This window comes from Liolophura sinensis, chromosome 6 (assembly GCF_032854445.1).
Source record: "Liolophura sinensis isolate JHLJ2023 chromosome 6, CUHK_Ljap_v2, whole genome shotgun sequence".
Classification (NCBI taxonomy): Eukaryota; Metazoa; Mollusca; class Polyplacophora; order Chitonida; family Chitonidae; genus Liolophura; species Liolophura sinensis.
The window spans coordinates 66,157,709-66,184,265 of NC_088300.1; the positions used below are offsets into that span (position 1 = coordinate 66,157,709).

At 37.8% G+C, this 26,557-nt stretch overlaps 1 protein-coding gene across 2 annotated transcripts in view; it reads right to left on the bottom strand.

Annotated features, from left to right (window-relative positions):
- The window catches only part of LOC135469303 (homeobox protein Meis1-like), a 125,041-nt gene extending 99,248 nt beyond the window's left edge, over window positions 1-25,793 (bottom strand). The window contains exon 1 of one of the 2 annotated variants that reach the window (XM_064747922.1): window positions 24,796-25,793. The gene's annotated coding sequence lies outside the window, so the exon portion shown is untranslated. The remainder of the gene's footprint in view (window positions 1-24,795) is intronic. The other variant, XM_064747923.1, reaches the window with a different exon arrangement.
- Window positions 25,794-26,557: the final 764 nt, after the last annotated feature.

Genomic DNA, 26,557 nt, shown 5'->3' on the forward strand with positions numbered 1-26,557 from the left:
AGTCAGACTGAATTTAATGCGAAGTTGATGTTGACAGAGGGATGGATATTAAAGTGCAATGGTTTCTCCTCTACGATGGCTAACAAGAATGCGGATGAAACTGACAGGAGACCTCGCACGTTTCTCTTCACCTTCCCATATAACAACGTGCATCAGGCAGATATTTCGCAGCATGGGTTGTTACAGAGAAAATGATGACAATTAATAAAGGATGCGCATCCAGATTTCGCTGACCTTCACAGTGTCGGGCAATAAAATGGTAGAGAAACCGCTTGAATAATTGGCTAAGTCGGCTGATGTGGCTGGATTAAGCGTCCTACGTACGGTACGGGACTGACTTGGCGCCTCGCCGTCTCCGAGTGACCTATGAGAAGTGGGTAGACAACCCGGACACCATCGCCCGCTCTCCCAGCTTCTGTGTGAAAGTTTGCACCTACAGCCGGTGTTTTGCTTCCACCCCAACCAGCATAACGACGACCGCATACCCCGGTCTCCTCAGTCCAGTCTCATGTTGAGTTTGATGGCTTTAATTGACAGTTATACGATATTTACTATGCATAAATACCCAGCCCATCGCTGCCTTGACTTGACATAAAATCTGTACTCAAAACCTGTGCGCCGTTAGCGTTTACACCTTGCCGTTTTAAAACAACTCACTCGGCAATGTGCTTAGGCTGTGAAATAAAGATTTGTCGGTGACATAATGGGCACTAAAGATAACTAAAGAAATAATATATATATATATATATATATATATATATATATATATATATATATATATATATATGAATGTTTTAAACATAGTCAAGAAGAAATGGGGCATTGAGAAAATATTTTTTCAAAACTATAAATAAATAAATAAATAAAAAAAGAAATGAGTAAGGAAATGATTAAAAAATTAATTAATATATAACAAATAAATGAAAATGTCATTGAAATTGGAAAGCCAAGATATTTCAGCAAATTGAGGTGAACATAAGAGGAGTATATATGTTTAAGGAATCCCCAGTCTGCGAGCGAGAGATACCGCCCGGTGGTATGCAAGGGAGCTAACTGGTGTGGCTTTGCACAAGGGCTCTCCTTCGACAACTGGGCAGCAGAATCTCTAAGACGATAATGTTGTGTTCATGGGGAAAACAAGAAAAATGATAGGTTTCTAACATACCACATTTTGTACAGGTTAAACATTTCGTGTCATTTCTTGACATTTTCGGATAAACGGGAGTTCTAATGAATTCGTAGACGCCAAGATATTCACCACTTCATGGCCGTAGCCCGTTTTTTTCGTAAAGCAATTTTTCGGTTATAACAATATAGCATTAGCTGTACAACATTCCAGACGGGCTTTGAAACAATCCAGTAAATATTAACATTTATGTTTTAAATGAAACACACATTTCCTTGTAACAAGTTTAGTATATGAAGAGGTCTCTTTCCTGGTAATTGTGGACCGGTAAAAATTATCTTTCCTGTCTGCTCTACTTTCTAAATCAGCTGAATTTCCATTTGTTCAGCTAATTAGAATGCTAAACTTGTCAGACGTTTTATCAGCAGATATAATGACATGATTAATCAGGAAATGTTATAACAATTACAACAATTTCACCATCCACAGTTAACCTTCTCACCAGAATTGCAACACGCTCGTTATCCATGTGATATTCTAACAAGTACAGGTTAAACAATTCCAATACATACACAGCTTTTAAGCTAAAAAAAAAAATCCCCAAGCTTGTGTGTGCGTGCACAGAATGCATATAAACTGAACGTCAAATTTCTCCATTCGTTTAATTTGAACGCTAGCTGACATGTATTACCTTGTTCGATAATTTATTATTGTCCTGATATAGAAGAAAAAAACATTCGTCCACAGTATGCCATAATTTACATACAGCAAATAAAACAGACGGTTTAATGACTGAGATGTATGAAGAAATTCCTAACGGAACTGTAAAACATGTCACAGAGCGAACTGTACTACACAATATTTATTAATCAAACTTTGACGGAACAATTGCCAGAAGAGCCATATTTATTAGTTTAGTCGAGTATAAGCAGGATTACAGTTTTGTTTTAGAGTACAATACAGTTCCGTGCGCTTGCTACACGTCGCATCCACGTAGTATCGTTTTATTGCGGTCTGATCCATTTCAGCTATCGACAAGGTGCTAGATGTTGGTTTCTTCAAGTGTCATGTCTGAGAGACTAAATTGACACCTCACAGGTGTTAATTAAAAGAATATGTCAATTTTTTCCATCGATTTCCTTTTGGAACTAAAACGATATTAGAACATTTGTGACGTGTTAGTGTCTTTTATTGTAAACTTGTATTCAGGAGATTTTTTAAACAACACTGTATCCTTTGCAGTGGAAACCCTGACACATTAAGTGAATTCAGACTGTTTATACATTAAATATAGTTGTCTTTTTACCACTAACAGTTGATGTCTTACTTTAGGAAATATAAAGGTTATCAGACCTGCGTATACAAATTTTACTCTCATTTAAAAGAAATATATATTTTGTATATCAGTCACTGGGGCAACTCAACATTGTCCTTCACACACACACAAATAAACACAACGCCAAGTCTATCGTTTCATTCACGTTTGTAAGTATATTTATGAATACCAAGATGTCACGAGTTCTTTCAAGGAGAATATATACCCATGGAAGACAATCAAATACTTTTAAATAACAATAGAAACACACTGTGTGCAATTTTGTATACACCAGTACTTGTGTTGCTGTGCTATAGAGGCGTACACATAATACTAACTTCTGGTAGATACAGTATACATTTGTCCGTCAATAATCTGCGGATGGTCGTGCGTAAAACACTAATCAAATAAATAATTAAAAATATATATTACCACATACACATCAGTCAGCAAAACAACAAATAAACATTACGTTGTGTACCACTTGCGGTGTATAGTTTTGCATGCATTGTGTGCATGTTATACATTGAACACAAGCTATACACAATCATTATAAACTATATGTACCATTGCAAATTTGCAAACGGTTACCTTTTGAAGCCCTAAGCATGTATAAGTGTCATATATGTTTGCAATTCAAACAGTTGAGCCATGTATGCACTTTCCCCAAACTAAAATGTCAATATCGGTAAGATACACACAAAGAACACTTGTGTTGAAATCTAACACAACAACTTGCATTGTTCTAATCCAAACACAGAACGTTTTACCCCAACACAAACATGTGTAAAATAAATGTGAAGCACACAAACTTGAGCGGAACCAAAAATTGGGCAGTTTACGTAACACAACAAAAACTTGTGCATTTTACAAGTTTTGTGCATAACGCCCAACACATCTTGTGTTAAATTCTTTCAATACAAGGCCTTATGTTGTTAATTCAACAGAAGATATGACACCAAAATTTTAATGGAGAGAACACAAGTTTGTTTTCTTGTGTGTATCGATGAAGACTGTATTATATCGATATATCTTGTATCATAGACTGTCCACAATACTGTCAAAGTACACTGTGAATGTTACGTCGAGACAGCACAGACGAACGGAACGATAGACATTTATACAGTACACATACTATACAGTGCAAGCAAGTTTATTCGCGCTATTCTTGACAAATTTGCATTCGCCAAAAAGAAGTCTGCACTTAACACTTTCTAAAATACGTCAGTGTAAGGTTCATGTTGGGGATATCAACATAATACCAGATATGGAGCTTGGTACATAGATATAAACATAGCCATGTAATCTATCTTTAGAATGCATATCTGTTTCGCTGCAAACATGACTGGTTAGGGGAAACGCCCAGATGGATTTCTCGTGTCAGATGGCAAACAATATAGTGTCAGCAATCAGAAAATTTGATGTTGATTTTTTTCACCAATATTATGATAAACTAAAACTTAATATCCTTTTTGTGTGATATCCAAACGCCATGTGGAGTGTACACAACAGAGCAGCCCATATGTCAGATATCTGCCAATGGTTGGTGGTTTTATCCGCTTGCTCCGGATTCCTCCACCTATAGAACCTAACCCAGTGTCATGTATAAAATGAAAAAGTCTTGATCACGAGGTTAAACCAATCAAACCATATGTCATATCTATCCCCTGTTCTTGTGCAAGATGCCACGTTTGTACAGCTTGGCATATTCCAAGAGGATTGATTTTATAGATTTGGCTTGATCAATGTCTACATTTGTATTACAACAGTTTACAGTTTACAGTTTTAAAGGTCTGTTTTAGAACTATGCAGGAGATTCTTTTCACGATGAAAGAGAAACATATTTAAGTCCATGCATGTCACGATATACTCAAATATACCTAAAATACATATGCACGATGACAAGGAATCGTAACTATACGTTGCCTATCTTTAACACTGAACGTTTATCTTACACTCACTGCGTAGTTTCCTCGGCCATGAATATTTTTAAAACGCATACAAATGGATAAATTAAAACCGACGACAATCTCATAATTTTACATAACACACATCCTATAAACAAAAGATGGGGTTGCATTTATTCACGCCTATCTATACCCATGCAGTATATATTAATACGCGCAGTACAAACTTACCTTGTATTAATGTACATATTTTTATTCATGACTCTTCATAATGCTTGTATAGATGCTTCCATGGTTAGCTGGTGGATTTCATCCTCGGACCCTACACATATCGGGATTGTCCTACTCAGGTAGGACTATCCTATACTAGGGGAGGGTTTGGTGCTGGTGGGGTTGGGAGAGGGGAGGGGGTGGCTCATATATTGACAAGGGCAATGGAGACTAATACATGAATAGAACAACTCCTTCATACAACACTAACTCAAAGATCTAACTAACCCATATAAATATATATCTTCATCAGAGCGATTGTTTCTCTGTTATTCGCTTCTTAAAACGGCCGCAGAGTTCCGCAATTTAGCCAGGCTTGTTTTGTGACCGGCGGGTCGTTTATACATGCATATACATACATATGTGCCCGTACACTTTATCCTGTAATCTTGTATAGGATTTGCGAATTATAATAACATAAAGTTAATTATCTTTCTAATTCGTTTACAGCTTAGACGTATAAGTTGGTGACGCTAGTTAGTCATGGATAGATGAACTTGTACAATATTACCATTTGTTACAGAATAAAACCCGCATAATTAGAAACGCGCGAAGAAAAAACGTCTCGGGCAAAGTGAGAGATTGCGTGTTTAATACGGTAGTTCACTCAGCCGTACGTTATAAGAGCACGGCTGACTTGTACCTTCTCTGATGTACACATAACAACATTTAGAGCAGGTACAGGCAGTATATACACACTTCCCTGATCACCTCTATGAACACTTTGAACCTTTCATAACACATTATCAGTCTACACAAACTTACAGGCATCGCTTTACATCCACGCCAACGTGATGTTCTTGCTTGCTCGAATGGCAGAAGGCAACCATACATATACATAGAACGCTAATTGCTGGAAAACAGCTCTGTATACGATTTTCTCTGCTTGGTCATGTTTAAATGCTTTAAAACACAGAGGGAAAAAAAGTAAGCCACTGTTGCAGCCCAAAGAGCTATATAACTCAGCAGAGGAAATTGAATTTTTCAACAACTGTGAAGAATGTAATAATTGATACAAAGCCTGCTTCATTATGACGTTTTCCTTGTGTTTTTTGGCCCGGCACACAGATGCGGCTACGCTTTCCAAAAGAGGTCCCTATTGAGATGAACCGAAACAGCAATCGACATTTGACAAGCAGCTGTCGCTCGTCAAATACAGCGAGATCTACAAATGGGCTGTATGTAACCCTAACGTTTTTTTTTTTTTTAATTCTTAAGCTATAGAGGTGAGAACCAGCTTTCGTAATATTTCAAAGTTTCCACAAATTACATTTACCCGACAGAACGGTATTGTTTTGAATCTTACTAATTAATAAAATTTAAAAACCCAGCCCACCTGAAAGCTTATCTGCCGGAGGTAATAATGTAACTCACCTCTCTGCATGATACCCCGGTAAATTCTAATAATGCCGCTTGTCTTTTGCAGGTAAAGGCCTGAATTTATTTATCTATACAGAATCTGTTAAACTGTTCTAGAGAAGAGTGAAAAATAAGCAAGTGAGAAATAATCTACAATGGTGAACAAATAAAGTTTGACAACAGAAAAAAAGACCAAGATAGGACCAAAAAAATGAGTTCATTTGATCACAGAAAATAATTATAATGACAATTTAAACTTTCCTGCAAATACTTGCAGATATTTTAATCAATCTGCTTTGCCGTCATCTCCGATGCAAGCTTATACCTATATACTCGGCAACAGCGGTCTGAATCCTAAATCTCGGTAATACATTTGTTATATAGCGATTTTTGCCGTCAGATTTATATAAACTTGAATAATTACGTGATTAGTACATATAAAGAGGCTAAACATTAGGGTGAGCCTATGTGCATTATCAAAACCACACCAAATCGAACATGACAAAAAGTTGGAAACATTCACATCTTTCCTCAGCTTTATACCAACCACCAAGGCCTTGGGGGTACATTTTGTAAAGTCAAGCCAGCGTTTTCATAAATGGCAAGGTTTCCCAATCGTTAATATATGGAATAGCAAACACTGAGCGCACAGTACATGGGCAGTACCCTAACTGAATGTTCATCGATATATATATAATTCCCTCATCATAAATTAATCCATCCAAATTTTAGCGATTCTTTCTCGCATGCAGTTTTCATTATAATATGTTCTGATGACTGTTTTGTCACTCTTCGAGATGAACATTTGTTTTGCCCCTCCTTTGTGGAAATGTAAACAGGCGAGTCATAACTTTTTCGGTAAAAAATATGGTTTTGTCGTGCATTCTTTTCATTAAATACTATATATCATATAATCGGTTACATTATACGTACATTGTCAGTGCATATCTTGTAAATGCACACTGATAGACAATAATTATTATTTATATATATATATATTCCATTTTTGTCCTATTAAATATTTATCAAAGTCCACTTCTTAGATGCAGTTTCACTAATATAAGTTTTATGAATATTTTCGCCAGTCCGATTAAGTATTTTTCGTCAACTTAATTAATGAAAAGTTTCTCGGACATTTTTGTCGATCTGCTGCACAGGGTGTTTTATCAGTGCTTTTAACATTTTCCCCGTTCTCCGTTTAGCATAGCTCTTTAGACATTCCAGTGGATTTATAAAGTTCCGTCCTTTTGCTATGCACGCATATGCCATTTCATCAAGATCTGAATATATTTAATTGATATAGCTTTACTTTGTTCCGCCCAAGATCATTACTTCTTTTGAATGCTGTACTGTTTCATGACTATATATATGTTTACATCTGTGAATTATGATAGTTTCACCAGGACGCAGCATTCAAGTAAACTGCATGCTTCGTTATTGGTGTTATTAACAGATAAAAAGCCAGCATATGAACGCCAATGGATTGTGCAGATTTGCAGCATATATATGGTGATAAACAACCGCTGATAGTATAAACAAGACAGTCCATGCAAATGGTATATAAATACTATACAACTAACATTACATTAAAGTTGGTACAACAAAAGTTGACGTTTATCGTTCTTTGTTGGTGGAAATAATTTAAAACCCTTTCAGAACAGATGAAACAAGTACAAAACTGTTCAAAGTCTATCAAACTACATATATGTAAAGATCCCTCAAGTATAAAATTACAAATGTAAGTATAGACATATTTATTTTTCTAAGGGTCTAAAAATTACGTTGTTGCAGTGATGACGCCGCTTGTACTATATATATCCCTGTATTTTGTGATAGAAAGATGCATATATATTCGACATAATATTGTACAGCGCATTACCTTATTAGTTCACATGTTGAAATAGAATTTTTGTGAGCACAGGCATGATGTAATCGATCCTTTATAAAATGTATTCACAGGGTGAAGTGTAAGTGAGAGGGGAGTTAACTGATCGACCTCAGGTGGTTTTACATCCGGCTCTGTACATGCGTGTTCAGCTGTCTCGAGTTAATTTGACTGTAAATATATGAAAACATATCACTCTCTTTATCCAAATCAGTCGCCACGAACAGCTGAAAACTCAACTGCAAACAACTACTCAAAAACTCAATTAACGAATCGTCCTGGCATTCATTGTTATCACTGTCATATAAACATACATGAGCCATGTTCATTTACAGGTGTACTGAAATATATATATATATGTGATATCATTATATGTACATTTCAGACGAACCTCATATACCACAGACTTTCTGTTCGGCTAATACTTAAAACAGAATTAAAATCGGGGACTTTCTGTTCAATGCCCTCGAAATATTCAACTACAGGTCAATACTGAAAACAGATTTCACCTTAGAGACTTTCTGTTCAACACATCTGAAAACTTTTCCAATTGGCTAATTCTTAAAAACTGACATCTTATCAGAGACTATCTGTTCAATACTGACGAAACCTTACCAACATAGGCCAATCACACTAAAGACTTTCTGTTCAGTACCGGACGAAATGTTTACATAGGTCATTATATTTCAAACTGAAATTAAGGACGTTCTGTTCAAACCCAATAAACGAAATCTGGGCCAGTACTTCATACTGACGTCAGATCAGAGACTTTCTGTTTAAACCCAATGAACGATATCTGGGCCAGTACTTCATACTGACGTCAGATCAGAGAATTTCTGTTTAAACCCAATAAACGATATCTGGGCCAGTACCTCATAATGACGTCGGATCAGAGACTTTCTGTTTAAACCCAATAAACGATCTCTGGGCCAGTACTTCATACTGACGTCAGATCAGAGACTTTCTGTTTAAACCCAATAAACGATATCTGGGTCAGTACTTCATAATGACGTCGGATCAGAGACTTTCTGTTTAAACCCAATAAACGATCTCTGGGCCAGTAATTCATACTGACGTCAGATCAGAGACTTTCTGTTTAAACCCAGTAAACGATATCTGGGTCAGTACTTCATAATGACGTCGGATCAGAGACTTCCTGTTTAAACCCATTAAACGATATCTGGGCCAGTACTTCATACTGACGTTAGATCAGAGACTTTCTGTTTAAAACGGATGATACATTTACCTGTAGGATAATACATATACAGTATCCTACAGACTTTAATTCTAGTATCGATCAAATGTCAACTTGGCCTTAGATTATTCAAACTAACTTTATAACAGTGACTTTTTGTCTAGTACAGCTTTATAAGTCAAAGCGACTTCACATCGCCTTTTCGGTTCAAAGAAAAAGACTTACAGCATGGAGAGTAAACCCAGATTGGTCATATCCAGTGTGATAGTTGGCAAACAGTTACACGTAACCGGTGAAATACGGCCTCACGGTCAGTTACCTCACTCTGGGTTTTACTCTAAATTTCATGTAAATGCTAGCAAAAATAGTAGCAACTTATTGTCCCCCGCCCCAGCACAATGGCTTGACAAACTGATTTTATATAGTCTTTTAGTGCAATGAAACTGAGTTTTATAATTTATAATTTTTAATGACTCGACAGTTTTGTACAATATCGACGAAACCTTTGCCTACATAGTTTGATGCACAAGGAAGGTTTTCGGCCAGCATCTATACATTTTTACAAGTATAGCTTTACGCTTTTCAAACTTCATGCCAGTGACTTTTGATTCAATAACTATGACTTTTTACTTCAGTCTATCGCTTCACATCAGAGACTTTTGGACTCATCACATTATAAAAACGACTTCGAAGCTTTATTTTTTAACTGACTTCAATATCATAGCTTTTCGACCTAGTATTTGAAACTTTTCTCTAGTTTCACACTGTTCAAACCGATGACTTCGTAACAGAAACCTTCGACCCAGTTTGGATGACTTCAACTGTTTAATAGGAGTGACTTTTTATCCATTATGAATGAAATCCAAATACTCCTAAAGGTTTTGTTCTATGTCTATTTGTATATCCATTCCTTATACATCGTTCATTGACCATGCACCTTTAAAACTAGCAAAACATTTTTCACGAACTTTGCGACATAAATGTCATATGATCATATAACGTATACCATATATCATATATTGTTATAGTAATATCTGTGAAAATAAATATTCAAAATCATTCGTTCTTACCATAACCATTTCACAAAACAAGTGAAATATTTAATAAAATGTTTATGGCTATGATTATTATTTATTTATTTTATGGGGATTTAACGACGTCCTCATGTCTGTTTGCCTTTTATGTTGGCAATCAAATTTATCTACCTGTCCTAAAGTTATATAATACACTTCAGGTAAATACTTCTAGGAGCAAAAGTTAAGCCATAAAATTTGCAACACGTAAATTTTGCAGGCGCCAGAGGCAAATGTTTTACTGTACACTTTACGCTGTCTACTGCCAGACGGGTGTAAAGTTTATCAAAGTGACAGGACATTTTCAATAAGCTGTACAAGGCGCACACCATTCGTTACGGAATACAAGGCCAGATTTTTGTAAAAAGATCAACAGCATTGGTCCTTGGGAAGGCTATACGGAGGTTGTTTATACATGTACTTTTCTCTTTGAAAAAAATAAAATAAAAATGATATAATTAAAGAGGTACATCATACACCCAACTATCTCGTTTGATAGTTTATCTGTCTTTCTCCTGCGTCATAAAACCAAGATGTGGTGCATATTATTATATATACAGAATTCAGAGTGCATAAAATTACCTATCCCTGGCGAATGCCTGCACTCTAATTAGCTTGATTGAAAGGTTTGTTTAAATTTTTATAAGATTTTTTTAAATTTATGGACACTTTTACTGTCCTAATACTTACAGGATGGGATACTTCTTGTGAGAAAAATTTGTAAATTACTGGGAATCCAGTCAAGGTTGTTGATAAATTGAGGCCGATTATCGCTTAGCTGTCATCTTTCTCTCGAAGAATGGATATGGAGAGAGCGCATCAGGTATGAACTGATTGCTCTTCACAGTCCCCACGTCCGTACAGGCTCAGTCCTTTCGAGACTCCCTGAAGGACAACTTGAAGGGACAATGCAATTTTATGGGGTTTCACCTCGTAAAAAGCAACCGTTCAGGTCGCCAGTAACAAACGCCTCCACGTTTACAGTGGATGGCAGTAAAGCCGAGTGACCGCATGCCTTGGCTGAAGCCATGTGGAGTTGTCAAGGCGGCTAAATGATCACTGTAGGCACTAGAATGTAGGTGCTAGCAGCGACAGTGCCTATTAATCATGCTTTACTCGAATCATTTAACATGTACACCTATGGACAAAAACGACTGAGTCCCCGTCGCGTGTAGTTATAGAGGACGCTCGATCACAGCAGGTGCCCGTATGTGGATCCCATAGATCGTGTTCAGAGAACAGCTAGACACCAAGCAACCTGGACGCGCGAGGTCTTTTTCCTGTCACTCTGGCCAAGTAAGCAAAACCAGACAAAGCCTTCTGCAAATTTATCAAAGTAGAAATAAACTTCCAAACGTCGATGGCTTGAGGTAAAAGCCATAATATTTTTTCCTTAATTTACATCCGACAGCTAAAGCAGCATGACTTATGTCAACAGATGTGCTCGGTTCAAAATATAAAACTTCAGTTTCCCAGGAAAATAACGCTTAAAGTATTAAGTTGTTAAAGACTTTTCTTCCGGAATAAAACAGCTTAACTTCTTCACTCAGGACCAAAATTTCAAATAAATTGAAAAAAACACAATGAACTCCAAAATAAACATTTATCAGTATGACATTAAAACGTAAATGTCTGTGTGGAGTTGCAAACATTCTCTTACGTAGTACATACGCCGAATTAAATTGTAATCTCATTTGAAAGGCAGAAATAAGCGCGCATTGTCCATTTTCAGCCTATTCTTACGGGCCTGTTTGCCTATTGTGTACAGTTTTCTAGTTTCGATTACAATGGAGTTGACAAATCCCACTAATTTAACTTCGACTTTCAGACAAAATCATATAAATCAGTAGCAGGCTGTTTGGATTGATATCACGAAGGTATGAAATTATTGTTGGTGCTATAAAGCGCATGCGCCGTTAAGCACTTGGTACATGCAGTTAGAATTATTCACCTGCGCAACCCGCGGAGTGAGTCGTGTATTAAATTGATGCTTATACATCCCCTTGATCTCAGTTTAACGGAAATTGAGTTATAAAATTAATACCGCTTAAAAAAAAAGTGTAGTAAAATTTTCCATTGTGTACTTTTCGTGTTTTTCTTCGAATTTTCAGTCACCCTGAGAACAGTACGAAAAGTAATCCAAAATTCTCAATACATGTATGACGCGTCCAATCGAGGGAAGGTTTAGTTTCGGTTTCATCACCGTCATCTAACGTTTTTGCACCGAGAAAACTGGTCAAAATTGTCGACTATGATGTATCGTTGTCGATTTTGCTCCACCTCGTTCTTAGGAAAAAGTAATCCCTTCCAGTGGATAAAGAAAGTTCAACACTGACTCAGTTACATTTAACACTCACCATCAAAACTATGTTGATTTTTGGTTTGCCATATGTCAATATTCCGTTCCATGTGACCTTATCATAACCAATATCTCTGAGAAACCGTGTATCTGTGGTTTGCTTGGTGCTGACAGACAATTACTGTGACTGATACCAGTGGGCAAGCAGTCACATACCGTTAGAGACTGTCAGGTCGCATCGAATGCATTACATGCGGTAGTCGCATTTCTTATACCACAAGATCACTTAAACGGCTTATTCCCTCTACTTCAAGGCAAATAAACAACAGCAGATTAAACTAATTTCCTCTATTGAAGACCCAGTATGCTAATATTATTAATGAAATAAAAATTTTCACTTCTCATGTTGTTGTCATTGTCGCAGGCTTTAATGTGCCTTCGTCTCCATTATCAAATTATACATTCGTCAATTATAACAATGATTGCCATTCAGAACGATTTATATGTATTTCACTCATCAGGCTCCTTTTTATTTCGGAAATATCATCTATATGAAGCTTTTATGAGTAGTTTCAATCAAACGCAACTGCGGTACCTGAATTTGTATTCGGCCTCCAGGCCTCCCTCACAGACTATGAGATTGAAATTGCAATTCGATGCCATGTCTATATAGAATATCGACTGTCACCCTGCATCATTGATTTATTTATTTATTTAATTCGTGTATATGCCATATTCAAGAATATTTCACTTTTACATTGGCGGCAAGCATTATGGTCGAAGGAAACCGGGCTAATCTGAGGGTAAACGCACGACCGTCCAAAGATTGCTCATTGGCTTTCCATGTACTGCTGGAGAGGAAGCCGGCATGAGCAGGACAAGAACTCACAGCGACCTCATTAGTGGGAAAATCTGAGTAATTGTGCTGCGCCAGTACCCTAACCACTAGGTCCGGCTTTAATTTCCAATTTATATAAATTGTTTCTAACATATTCATATTTGAGTTGGAAATTGCTATGGAAATGGACTTATCGACTTGGAACGCCCCTTTATGATTACGCCTGGTATAGGAATGTCGGATTTGACGACTTGATTTCAAATAAGTGTACCATATATTATATGTATTATATTATGCTCAAAACACAAATGCATGCAACTGTTAAGTACAACGTTAAACCCCAAGCATTCTTTCATTCATTCATTCCAAATGCATGCACATGTACTTATACATGTACTATATCGTGTACCGTGTGTTTATAAGTATTAGGACATGTATCTGTGTGGTATTAAACCTCGCCCGTGTTATACACGCATTTAATCTACAATAAAAGCCGCAGAAATGGAAGTCAACGAGATGCCGAAGTAGCTCGACCAATGTACAAGTTTATACACAAAACAAAAAGAACAACGCATGCATTAAACGTTCCAGGCATATTTCCAAGCTACGGTAGCATATTTGATATCCATTATAGAACTATACAATACATAACTTACAATACTTATTATATCAACTGTAAAAACATTGTATTACAAAATAATACATGATGCCCAATGTAAAATCGTACAAAACTTTTTCAGTGTGACAAAGTTACAATTCTTAATGTCAACCATACAGACTTACTAAACTGTATAGGCTATGTTATTTGAAAACACTCTGTAGCAAATCTAGAAACATACAATGCTTGATATCTGGTGTCAGAACTCATATACTTTGTATCGAACGCACACATTTCACGATGCATGATATTTTAGTGTAGAAACAACTGTAGTTGGCATGAAATCTAGAAACATGATAACAATAATTGAAACCAATTTAAAAACTCCTAATACTTTGTATGAAATGTAAAACCTTTCAGTACTCGGTATCCAGTGAAGAAACGGTTGTTTACCCTTGATAATTCAGGTTCTGGCGGCACCAAAATCACACTATCATTTTATAACAGACTTTTTCACTCAATCGTTTTGGTAGTAGCTATGCAGTAATTCAAATATAACTATTATTTCAAGCCATCCTATACATGGTTATCTCCTTGCAAGTAAAAGTCATCTGTCATCATCGTTAACGTTTTGTTGCAATCGCTCGGCTATACCTTTCCCCAGAATCTACACTCACACAAAATTTTAAACAAACAACGGGGTTTTTTTTGTAACAGTTATTACTCTCGTGCCGCCACTGATGTCATGCCATGACTGCTGTTTGTGCCATAATCATTTCTATTGTTCTGTTAAATTTTCAATTTTCTTGCAAAATTAAGTGATACTTTCGCTTCATCATTATTTTTCTGTTTAGACGACTGCTAATTTCGCACCATCATTCCAGCTGGGTTACTTCACGTATACCTTCAAGTTCATGCTTGTGTCATCAGCTTGATAACATTATACCTACCAGTAACACCAAAAACAAGTCCCAAGACCCTTTAAAACACACCCTGGAACACCAGTTTCCCAAAGTAACATAGGGTTATAATACGTGTAAGATATACAAGTAGTAGGCCTGTATAAGTATTAAATAAAGCTGGTACCATAATAAAGGTAGGAGCAGTTATCATCAGTTTCATAGATGCATAGGCACGAAAGGCTATTTTCTAGACAAGGACATCTACTTCAAATTTCCAACGCCTAGTCCGTGAATAATTGCTCCAGGAGGCACTCTGAAGGTGCAAACCTCCGAAAAAGTTCAACGTAGGCCTACGAATTCCTCGACTACAGCGCGCCGCATAGGGACAACAATTTAATCCTATGTCCACAGGAATGCCCTAACGTAAAGCGGCCGAAATCAGCCTGCGACGGAGATCTAAGCTACTTATTAAAAAAGAATTCAAATGTACTTCATGTGAATGTTCATTGAGATCATACAGATCTACATAACTCCACAAAAATCTTTCAGACGTTTAACCGAAGTCTTGGTCTCGCCAAAACCAATCCGTCCTTCACACATTAGTCAGTACATTGGTTGTAAAGTAACGGAAACTTCAGTGGTCTATCCTGGATCAACCTTTTTTTTAATTAAAACGTGGGGATTTGAATCATCACACGATCTAACACTTACAAACTGGATTATATAATATACGTACACCACCCCCCCCCCCAAAAAAAACTTGTGATTTTTGAGCACAAACTTGTGTTCTTTCCAGCAAAAATCTGTCAAATTTCAACAACTCTTGTTTTTTTAATTGAACAGAAAATGCGTTGGATGTTACAAACACAAAAGTTTTTGTTGTATTACATAAATTACCTTATTTTGATTCAACATAAGTGGCCGTAAGTGGGAAGGTCTGCCAGCAACCTGCGGATGGTCGTGGGTTTCCCCCGGGCTGTGCCCGGTTTCCACCCACCATAATGCTTGCCGCCGTCGTATAAGTGAAATATTCTTGAGTACGGCGTAAAAACACCATTCAAATAAATAAATAAATAAATCAACACAAGTTTGTGGTTTATTATTTTGTTTAACAACAAACTTCAAATTCATTTAACACATATTTGTGTTTCCATTGAATGAAAATGACACAAGTTGTTATGTTAGGCTTGAAAAACAAGTGTTTTGTGTATGTGTGTGTGTGTGTGTGTGTGTGTGTGTGTGTGTGTGAGTAATTGTAGACCGCATAACAGGAGACAATGTGTCTTGTTGTCCACAGAAGTTTATTTTACGATCCGTATAAACTAATTATCTATTTTGACATCAAGGGGAGGCAACACAAGGTGAACAACATAGGTGGCGCGCATAATTGTATTGGACTTTCTTATTATATATCTGTATCAGAGAATTTCGCTCCTGTGACCAATGATATAATTAATTTCTCGCATTCACACTGATAATTTTTAGTCTTTACTGTGAAAAATACCACGACTGCGACCGACGAACAGACGATTTTCATGAGTTTAGGGACAACCAGTCACAAATAAGTGCTTTTTCCTCATCTTTTGACGACCTAAATGACGCTCGTGTCATTTATTGTTGACTGAAGCTTTAACACAGATTGTCCATGTTTAGTACCTTTGACTACTCCATCGGCGGACGGCTCTTAATTTATGATCCCATCGTCTCATTTGAACGTGTTGATCGTATTCTGGGTATAAACCGAAAATATCAAAACGGTATTTAGGTAAACATCTCGGGTGATGTACTGAATATTTTCATTAAATCATTCAGTATGGTCACAATCTCCATCTGTACTGACAATATCGTAGGGATACGCAAACAACAGGCCTTTTCCAGAAAGGTGTAGGCCCATATTGCTAATGCGTAAGCCATCTGTCAATACATTGTCGATGTTAAGAAATATTTAAGATATGGCATTTCCTTCACTACAGATAGGGTCCAGCCTTACAAGTTAAACCAGAATTTACCAAACCTTTATGCCCATCTATGTAGCCATACACCCACATACAGATGAAGGAATTATTTAACAGTTTCATTATTTAATAGTTTTACGTTACAGAGTATCGCAGATTTGCAGATCTCGGTCTATGTCAAAACTACTCAAAAGTTTTTTTTCTGCAGAACGAAAATTGGTTGCATGTTAAATGGAGAGGGAGAATAGACCCCCCATAAAACAGTCAGACATAGAGTAGTCTGTAATTAAAACTTAAATGTGACAGGTCTACGTTTAAAATTATAGCTGGAATACAACGACCTTACCCTTCAATGCTTTATAACCAATCAATATTCAGGCCTAAGAAAGTATATAATAAGCCAACCAAAACGGGCTTGAAGCATTCTTCAGCCCATCTCACTGACAATTGAGGGCATGTTGCATTGGAATTTGTGGTATTCCAGAAAAGCTCATCTGGATTTCGATCAAATAAATAGAGAACTTCTTGTTATGAATTCCTGGGTTCTTCTCGCCCATCTGTCCCTGTCAAATATCATTCTTTTATATAACTCAAACAGAAAGTTATACTAGGTAGAAACTGCATTTAATATATTTCTCTCCCGAGTGTATAAATTATAAAAGATTTCAAAGGATTTTTTAAAGATCACTCACTGAGACTTTATTTGCAATTTGTCCATGGTAGTTCAATGTGCATGGTTTAGTTTGTGGATTTATGGACACTTGATTTGACTAACAGTACCACGGTAGGGTAATCATCCAATCAAAAGCTGTAAAACCCCTCAAATATAGCACAGCTGGTTGTATTAATAGAGTTAAGGATCGTAAATTCCCTGAAGTAAACAAACTACGTGTGCTTGACCAAATTAGAATGAGCAAAGTCCGACTGCCATTGTTAGACTAGCATTCTTCTTCACCTTGGCTATGTCTTTAAGTCAAGATTTATTGTACCATCTAGAAATCGGTCGTGTTATTTGCTTTACTTTGAATCAACCCTCATAAATCAAAAACACATTACAGTTTTGCTGATTTGCGAGCAATATTGAGACATTTTCACTGAGAAATAAAACATACATTTATCGATTGTAACGGAAAGGAGGATAGACGTGCCATCTCTCCAAAAAACTTTTGGTAGGTTTACCACATCACCAATGAAAAACACGCACTGCTTTCAGAACTATTTAGCCCAGGGCTTATTTTACCATAGGAATGCAAAAAGTTATACCAATAACAGTAAGCCGTTGTTTAGTTTACCTTGGCGAGTAGATCAAATCAAGAATATATTCACCGAAGTCAGTTGTGAAATTCAGAGTATCCCTTTAAAAATTCAACTTCATATAATGTTTAAGATAGAAAAGCATATAACACAGGTTTCGTTCAGATTTAAACGCTTTTAAACAGGTAGGTCACCATAATTATTCAAAGCTATACAACAGAACATAAACATTCGCTTACAAATGCTGCAGTTCTTCGAAGGAAAAAAATTTCCATAGTTTGTTAAGTTTTCTAGTTCTGGAAAATATATAGACCGAAAATATACTTTAAGACTCAGGAGTTGTACCAAGCTATCTACGCTTGTTGCCACAACAGACTGTTACGTAGCCCTATGACAAGACCAAGACAATGTACATGAGGTGGATCAGATTCGACCTATAGTCTGCACTTATTTCCATACAGGCATAATTATCCCCGGTTAGGGCTGGTCACGCCGGGACCTACGACAACTAAGGTGGCTCTGAAAACTCAGATTTGATTCTGAGCTCGAAAAGTCCGAACACGGACTGGAGACGTTTGTCAGCATGCAGTGATTGAACAGGGTTAATCGTTGGAGGTGAGACTGGGAGATGACAACAGCGCATGAGAATCCATTGATCAGTTTGAATGTCCGACTCTCTGTCGACACTTCTTAACTATTAATTCTGAATAAGGAAGCGTCTTGACATTGATCACAATATATAAGCTGCATCCAGCGGCTACTGATTGTGACAAAGGAGAAACCAAGTGGGCAAAATTGAGGCAAAATCTGACAATAAGCCAGCCTTCCCTCGGTTCGAGATGGTGGAAGAAATAATAAATGCTTTATTTTCGCAGCTATTCTGAATAATAAATGAGCAGAGTTTAAGGTTACCCGAGGTTACAGCTCGAAGACCAGACGGGTAACAGGCAGGAACGTATACATCTACAACAGAGTCTGATTAACGGATTCCTCCCAATTCTACATAGCATTGGTGGGGGCGAGTCATGGCTATATAATGGCTAAATGTACTTGCCTTTAAGTCGCTAGGACAAACGTGGCACGGGTTCAAACCTGGCCTTGGAGATCCCCCCGCTTTCTTTGTGTGCAGCCTTGGGGACAATTAATAAACGGTTGAAGACTCTACAGTATTTCCTTTTTCGCAGTCTAACGTTCGTTGAAGCCATTTGTCTTCTACCAATATGGTGTGGATACCTGTCAAACGTGGGAAACTTCGTCAACAATTTACCACAGGTCGACGGTTTAACCCGGACCTTGAGGCTTCATCCACCCATATAAAACTGACCTCCCTCGTATAAGTGAAAATTCTTAAGTATATAGCGTTGAACAAATGAAAATAAATAAATGTAACACTGGCGAAGCTGATAGTTTAGAGAAACATGTAAAAGGCCAAGGCCTGGAGATGTTCAGCTTTCTACAGCAACACTGCTACACCACACTAAGTAAACATTGGCTCAGTTTTGTCTGATGTTGCCTATAAATTACGACGAGATACACACAGATGACGCGAGCATCTGACGATACAGTTTGCTAAACACACGACGTTTGTTAAAGATGGATAAGCGAGCGGTCAAATAAAAGCTATTTTACGAAAAAAAAAACCGTCATGATATGAGATGAAAAAAACCGCATCTTACACTGACTAATATCTCTTTGCATTTGTTGGTATATGTTGCCTTTGGATAAAGTCAGTTTGCATTTTGCTTAGAACCATTTTCCACATTTATACCGTAGTTTTACCATGACTCTGAGCCCCTGAATTGTTGACCGATGCCACAATGAATACAGCCTTAGCTTAGTGAAGTTTCTTGTCGAGGACTCCAGACTTTAAACCCATACGTATCAAATGTTCTGTGCCAAGCTCGGCAGTCATGCATATATGAAACTTTATCGATACAGTTCCAAAGTATAAGAAATTGTTCCATTACAGTTAACATTGTAAAAATGTGCATATACCACAAGAAGTCAAAAAATTATTTACCAAAATGTATGTTTATCACGTTATATTATCAGGTCATCATTTGCATGGCGCCACTGAAAACGAACTGTAACACTGAACGCAATACACTACAGTGTATATTACAGTGGGGTGGTATTGCTAAATTTATTGTAGCAGAAAAAAATAAAATGTCCACGCTTTCGGAAACTTTTTCTACCATTTTCACGACATGTGTAGTTCGGTACTTCTGCGACTCACCTTCCTATTGTCTCAATTTGCTCTGCAGACTTCACCCACCTTTTGGAGTCATGTTGTGAGTTTGCATGCGAAGCATTGAATGCTTTTCTTTCTTTACCTTTAACAATATAAGACTCACTGTATGTTTGCTTTCTCTAATAGCAGTATATTTAGTAGGCATAATATCGTTGTGATTTGCCTTGAAAATGGAATAAGAAGTTTCAATGCAAAAAGCTGTGACATTACAATAATAGCATACAACGTTTTCTTCGTTATTTGTGTAACACACTACTAAGGTACAGGACAGAAATTCCAGCACACGTGGAGCACTCCTCCAGTTATGTTACTTCCTACAGTGAAGCTATCTGTAGAGTAATCTCTCATAAATATACTGACAGGGGGCACTTGAAACAGTAGCTCGATGAGAAAGAGTTGCGATATCGCGAAAGCAGGCTATTCTAAGGTCTTGAGCAAACATACAGGACCCATCACTGTATAACAGTACAAAAACTGTTACAGAATCCAATGTATGGCGTTGTATTTGCGGTAACATTAGACTTGCACGGGAATCTCGCAGACGTGACATGTTGTGACAGGATTATGGCCGGTGGTTGTCAGAGTTTAACCCTCTGGCTGTACGTCTGCATTGTTTGATTACAAGGTATTGCCAGGATGAGGACACGTGGAGACTGCAGATTCGGCAAAGATCCTCTCAGACAAGTGTTTTAAGACAAAATGATCTTTGTCGCGACAAAAATGTTCGATTTTCTGGCTATTGTGTGAGGGATTTCGCGTTGGGATTTCGCAAGAAGCGTCCGCGAGTCTCCAGAGACAACGTCTTGGCAATCCTTGCGGAGCACTAATAAATGTCCACAGAAATTACCATTTAGTTTTGGAAACCTTGTGAAATGACCGGAAGTGATGTATGGTCATCTAATAGGCAGCCTGTTGGTCACTCGTGTGTTTCTTTCGCATCAGTGTCAATTTCCCGCTAGGTCAATAAATTTGCACAAAAAGCCAATCGCCTACTCATTTGGAGGTTCCTCAAGAATGTATTCTGCTACCAAGCAGGCTACTGCTTAGTCGTTGTTCGTATACGTGAACTAGTGAAGAACCTGAGTATGAGGGTCAAGTCATATGCGTGCTTCAATTTATAAAGGAAGGGTCCCAGAAAACATCTGTACAGTCGTTAATCAGATAACTTTTGCGGCATAAGGGTATATCTAAAATCTTGACCACGACTAGAAAACGGCGCCTTGGAGTCTGGTAATCATTCTCTAAAAATTGAGCAGAGACAATAAATTCTGGGATAAGATATACTATCACGCAGGCCTGTATGGATATTTTCACTATCAGCAATATGAACGTTACGGCTTTGTACCAACTTACTCAGCCTTATTAGATTCCGATGTTGGCTTATACACTGGCAAGGAATCAACAATAGCAGTAACGAAATCTCTTGTCTTCTCCGACTAGACTTTTTTCATTTGCCTTGTGTTTAGCTGATATTATTATAATACAATCAAGTCGCTCAGCAAGATGAGTTTCCATTTCCCAATATTAAAAACGCAACTGATTATAGGTAAAAAAAAAACATCCATAAAATAAAAGTGTCTGGGGAACACTAATAAATATATGAATATAACGCCATTATCATTAATTGTGTAGCGTAGGGCCTCCGTCACCACCGACGCGTTGATTATATTGTGGCTTGAAATGAAATAATTACATGCATCATAATTTTGCTGTCTCATTATTTATTAATATCATATTCAACAGAATACGGCCATGCTCATTCAAGTCCTTTCCATCGTTATCTGTTATTACCGAAACTTTTGTTGTTAAAACAGGCTAATTCGTAAAAGTCTTTTATTAGTTTCATCATAATTCTATAAGATATTTCTGAAAGTCTCCTGAGAATGAGTTAATTAGATTTTTCGGTTTCCAAATGTTGATGAAACAAATATAATAATAAAACTGCTCGTTCTCATTAAATGCTTTGGGTTCTAGCGGGAGGGGATACAAAAACCTAACGGACTTTACGATCTTTCAATGATTCCATGATCTAGATGCGTCTCTTTCTTGAGGTGGGGGATAGGGGAGGGGCGAGGTAACGAATATGAAATCAGATCAAGACACGTTCTTGACAATATATACCCCAGCGAAACTTTAAAAACTATATCTTAAAGTTATATATTTCCACTTCATCAACAAATTGTGTAATATAAAGCTAATGCGTGTTTTTTCTTCCCAAGTTGCGTCACTCTTGACAATAAACACCAGAATAAAATGTAAAGAGATATGTTAATGTTTACTTCCGTGTGAGTTAGCATAAAGGTTCGTCAGTTCATTGGATATGTTCTTTTTCATAAACTAATGATATGGTGGTGTTCGGGAACAGAATAATAAGCATAGAGCGCTTCCATTCAGTTTACCTTATGCGTCTGTACAGCGTCTGTAATCTACCAGCTTAGTGCTCTATTAACGGTCAGTATTAGTGTCCCTTCTGGCAGGTCTAGGACGACATGAGCGGGCAATAAATCACCAGCGACAAGTTACCAAAAACACTATCAACAAAAATCCATAACCGACTCCGCCCATTTTCACCTGAGATGACCCGGTCAAGGTGTGATCTAACCTGACAAGGTGAGGGGCGGGGAAGCAGAGCGGGGCAAGGGGAGCGATATCGGGATGACAGCGACAGACCGTAAACAATGTCCAGCTAGGGAACTGACCGCTGATCAGCTGGTAAAGCTGACAGCCTCAAATCACCGGTGGCCAGCCAGTGCGTCCATCATACCTGACACAACCATGACAGTTTACACGTTCGAGAGGAAATTAATGTCGGTGGAGATGAAGGAGTCTCACCACTGCTCATTGACTGTTTTACTACCGTCCGTACAAATGTGCCAGACCCATGCACACGTGGGTTCTAAGTGTCGTAGTGAACTAGGTCTTGACCTCCAACACAGTAATTTATATAAACAAGACAAAGGCGTTTTTCATAACATTATGATATAAATTGTAGGATCTACAGAAATTATCAATTATCTGATTTCGACTTTCTTACTTGTTATTCATGAATACAATTACACTTCATCTGTACAGATGAAATTGTATTTTAGTACGTATAAAAATTTGATAAAAAGCATATCAATAAAACCTGTTTTTAACATGCGATTTCAATCTGTTTGTACTGCATGCATCTTTGTACAGTTACATGGAGTTTGTTATATTATTTACCTATTATTTGTGTATTTGTTTCCATTAAAACTTTTTCACACAACTGCATATCAAAGATACTGATCTAACTCAACAACCGTTCTTTAAATTCACCATCTGAAAGGATTATGACTAACGGATATTTTTGATATACGATGGTCAATTGGCTGGGTAAAGCCGGTTAACATAATGGAGGTTTATAGGTGGCAGTTATAGTCATGAATATTTATTTATTTATTTATTTGATTGATCCATGAATATAATTATTGTTAGCATTTTACTGATTTATCACTTTATACCTTATTGCGGTAAAAATTAAATTCAACTTAAATGACGTATCTAAAAATCATTAACGTATGCTCATTACTAGATGATTGTTCATGCCAATATCTTTAAAAGTTTTAACCTTACGTAGGAAAATAATTTCGCAAGTGGAAATAGCTATAAGCTATTAAACAATTTTAAAGTTACACATCAGCATGTACCAACAAGAATTAGACAAAATCATAAGACTTTAGCAATGGTTCAGAATGGTTTGCATCATTTTTTCACACTTCGTGATGTTCTAACTAATGCGATAAAAGTTTAACGATATTTAAGTACTAACGAGGAAAAACTAGAACAACATAAAAAATGGCCCTCTCTACATCCAGCTTATTACTACCTCAACAGTCGCCCATGGTAATAATTTGTACTGCTCCTCAATGTAAAAGAGGGTTTGTTGTAGTTTGTTTTAAATTGTTAGAACACAACCAGGATAAACCCTTCTAACGTCCGAACGTCCGTTTTTATACTAGGTGACAATCGGAAATTACGGGATCGATAATATACACTTTTTCACAAGACAATATGATGTTTAAATAAGACAGAAAAAAAAATAAACCGACATATGATTTTACCTGTCCATGAATGTTATAACGACAACAGTTTCCAAGACTGAAAAACGTAATAACACAGTATGACCAGGATTGAAACCTAAGTAAAAAAATCGGCCGGATAAAAAAAAAAGAGATGAAGCAAACATGTTCAAATTATATTTCTGTTAAATGTTGATGTTGTTGAATGTTTACGGTGAACTCTAACCAGGCGGGTAAAGACGTGGACAGAGTAGAAGATGTGTGTAGAGATAAAGAGGGTAGGGGCGCAGGAGTGGGCCATATCTCTGTACAAGCAGACCACTGACAGCTTTCACCCTACAGCAGTTCAAAGTCAGTGGATAGTGGTCAAAGATAAGTGTAGCGAAGTTCGTACAAATAAAACATCAATTTCTCGGCTTCTCCTCCACAGCTCGACGACTTAATCAGACAGGGCACGGGATTGACAAGAAACAAGACGCAGACAGGGTGTATTTATACGATGAAAGTCACCCGCAATATACTTACTTCCCAACAGGCCCGTTTGTCTTCTCGCCTTGGTATGATGGGTGTTTGCCGCGTTACCCCGTGGTTAGCCCCTATACCTATGGTGGAGACCCAGAGGTGGACGATGTATCATGGAGCTACTGAACTACAGCGTAAACAGCCATCCTGTCGGGTCACCGTTAAACACAAGCAGTACACAGACAGTAACACAAGGCGTCGATAATATTGCTGCCTTCTTAGAGGCAGCTCGCACTCTTTCGTCTAAGCCTCTTCCACAGAGTTGATGGTACAAGAGTTGTAACACAGCGGAACTGAGAACATGTACGACGGACGGACAGCCGTATGTACGTCTTTGCTGGTCGTTGGTTCCCGAGACGTGGCTTAAGCGTACTCATCTACCTACATGTTACTCGCTCATTAGGCTGGTAGCGTAGATATGTCGGTGAGCTGTGCAGACGCAGGGGCGAGCAGATAATGCTGCTATACGCTGTTAGATTCTCTGTACAAATCCACAGGCGAATGGCCAGAGACTTTCAACAAGCAGGAATACTTCAAGTTCCTCCTGGCTTTTTATCAAACCCAATGCTTTCAGACTTAACCTGACTGCGAAGATAACTTTCCACGTGCAGTTTGAAAGTAAGACCTACACTCCGTTCTCTTATACAAAGAATTTTTTAAAGATTAGACTTTCTGTTCCACTCTTGCTATTGGAAGGGTAGAGGGCGTTATGTACATAAAACACCGGTTGATTTAACAACTGGACGTAGTATTTGTGGCTTCCATGGCGTACAGAGCGCATATGTTCTCGTCCTGTTAGGGTAGCAGAGCAATTCTGTGACTGAGATAGGTTGGTTGTTAAGGGTGAGATACCATCGGCGTGCCAACCCCTTGGGAACAACTATACACCCATGATGATGGTCTAATTCGTGTGGGGGGGAAACGGCTCGAACCAGACACTGGGTCTTCTCACCTCACGGTGTACATTTCCTCTGCTAAACCGCTTTACATTTTAAAAGGGCAACGGATCGAATGATCTCAAGCGCGATCTCAGAAGTTTTTATAAACTCTCTCCCCTACCGGAGTGTTCCCGGGTAGACGAATGAAATGACTTATCTCCGATAAGAGAAATTCAATCTTTTTCGCGCCTACAGAAGTTGGCAATCTTCCCTAGGCTAAAAGGGCTATTAAACTTCTACACTTCTTCTCTTAGCGGTCAAGGTCACTGATCTTCGTTCGGTACCTAGGAGAGACGCCCGCGCCCGCTTTTTACCAGTCGTTCTATCATGAACCCGCTTGTCACTATTTGACAGATCCTCAGAAAACTATTATGAACCTCGGACGGTAAATTTTCCCGACGTTCTTCTGTCATTCAGACGGGGGTTAGAGGCTATATACACACGAACGTAATGTGCTCAGTATGAACTCACGGGTCAGACGATTCAGAACTGGTCACCTTACCTGATCATAAGACCTGAATGGCTTACATCGAAGGTCTTCATTTACCCATGTAACTTTGGATTGTTTAAAGGGTCTTTTTAGCATGGGTAAAACATGTACAGGAGATTAAGTGCTTTTGTTCTAGAAGATATGGCTATTTTAGTCCCCGCCATCCATAAATATCTGTCAACTAGTCAAGCGCTACTTCGACAAAGTTTGAAAGACCGAGAGACGGAGGTTGTCTATACACAACGGCTTGCACACTTGACTGACTTCTAGGAGACTTCCAGCTTAGCGAGACGGAATTTTTTGGCCGCCTGCGGTCATTTCACCTCTCTATCTCTTA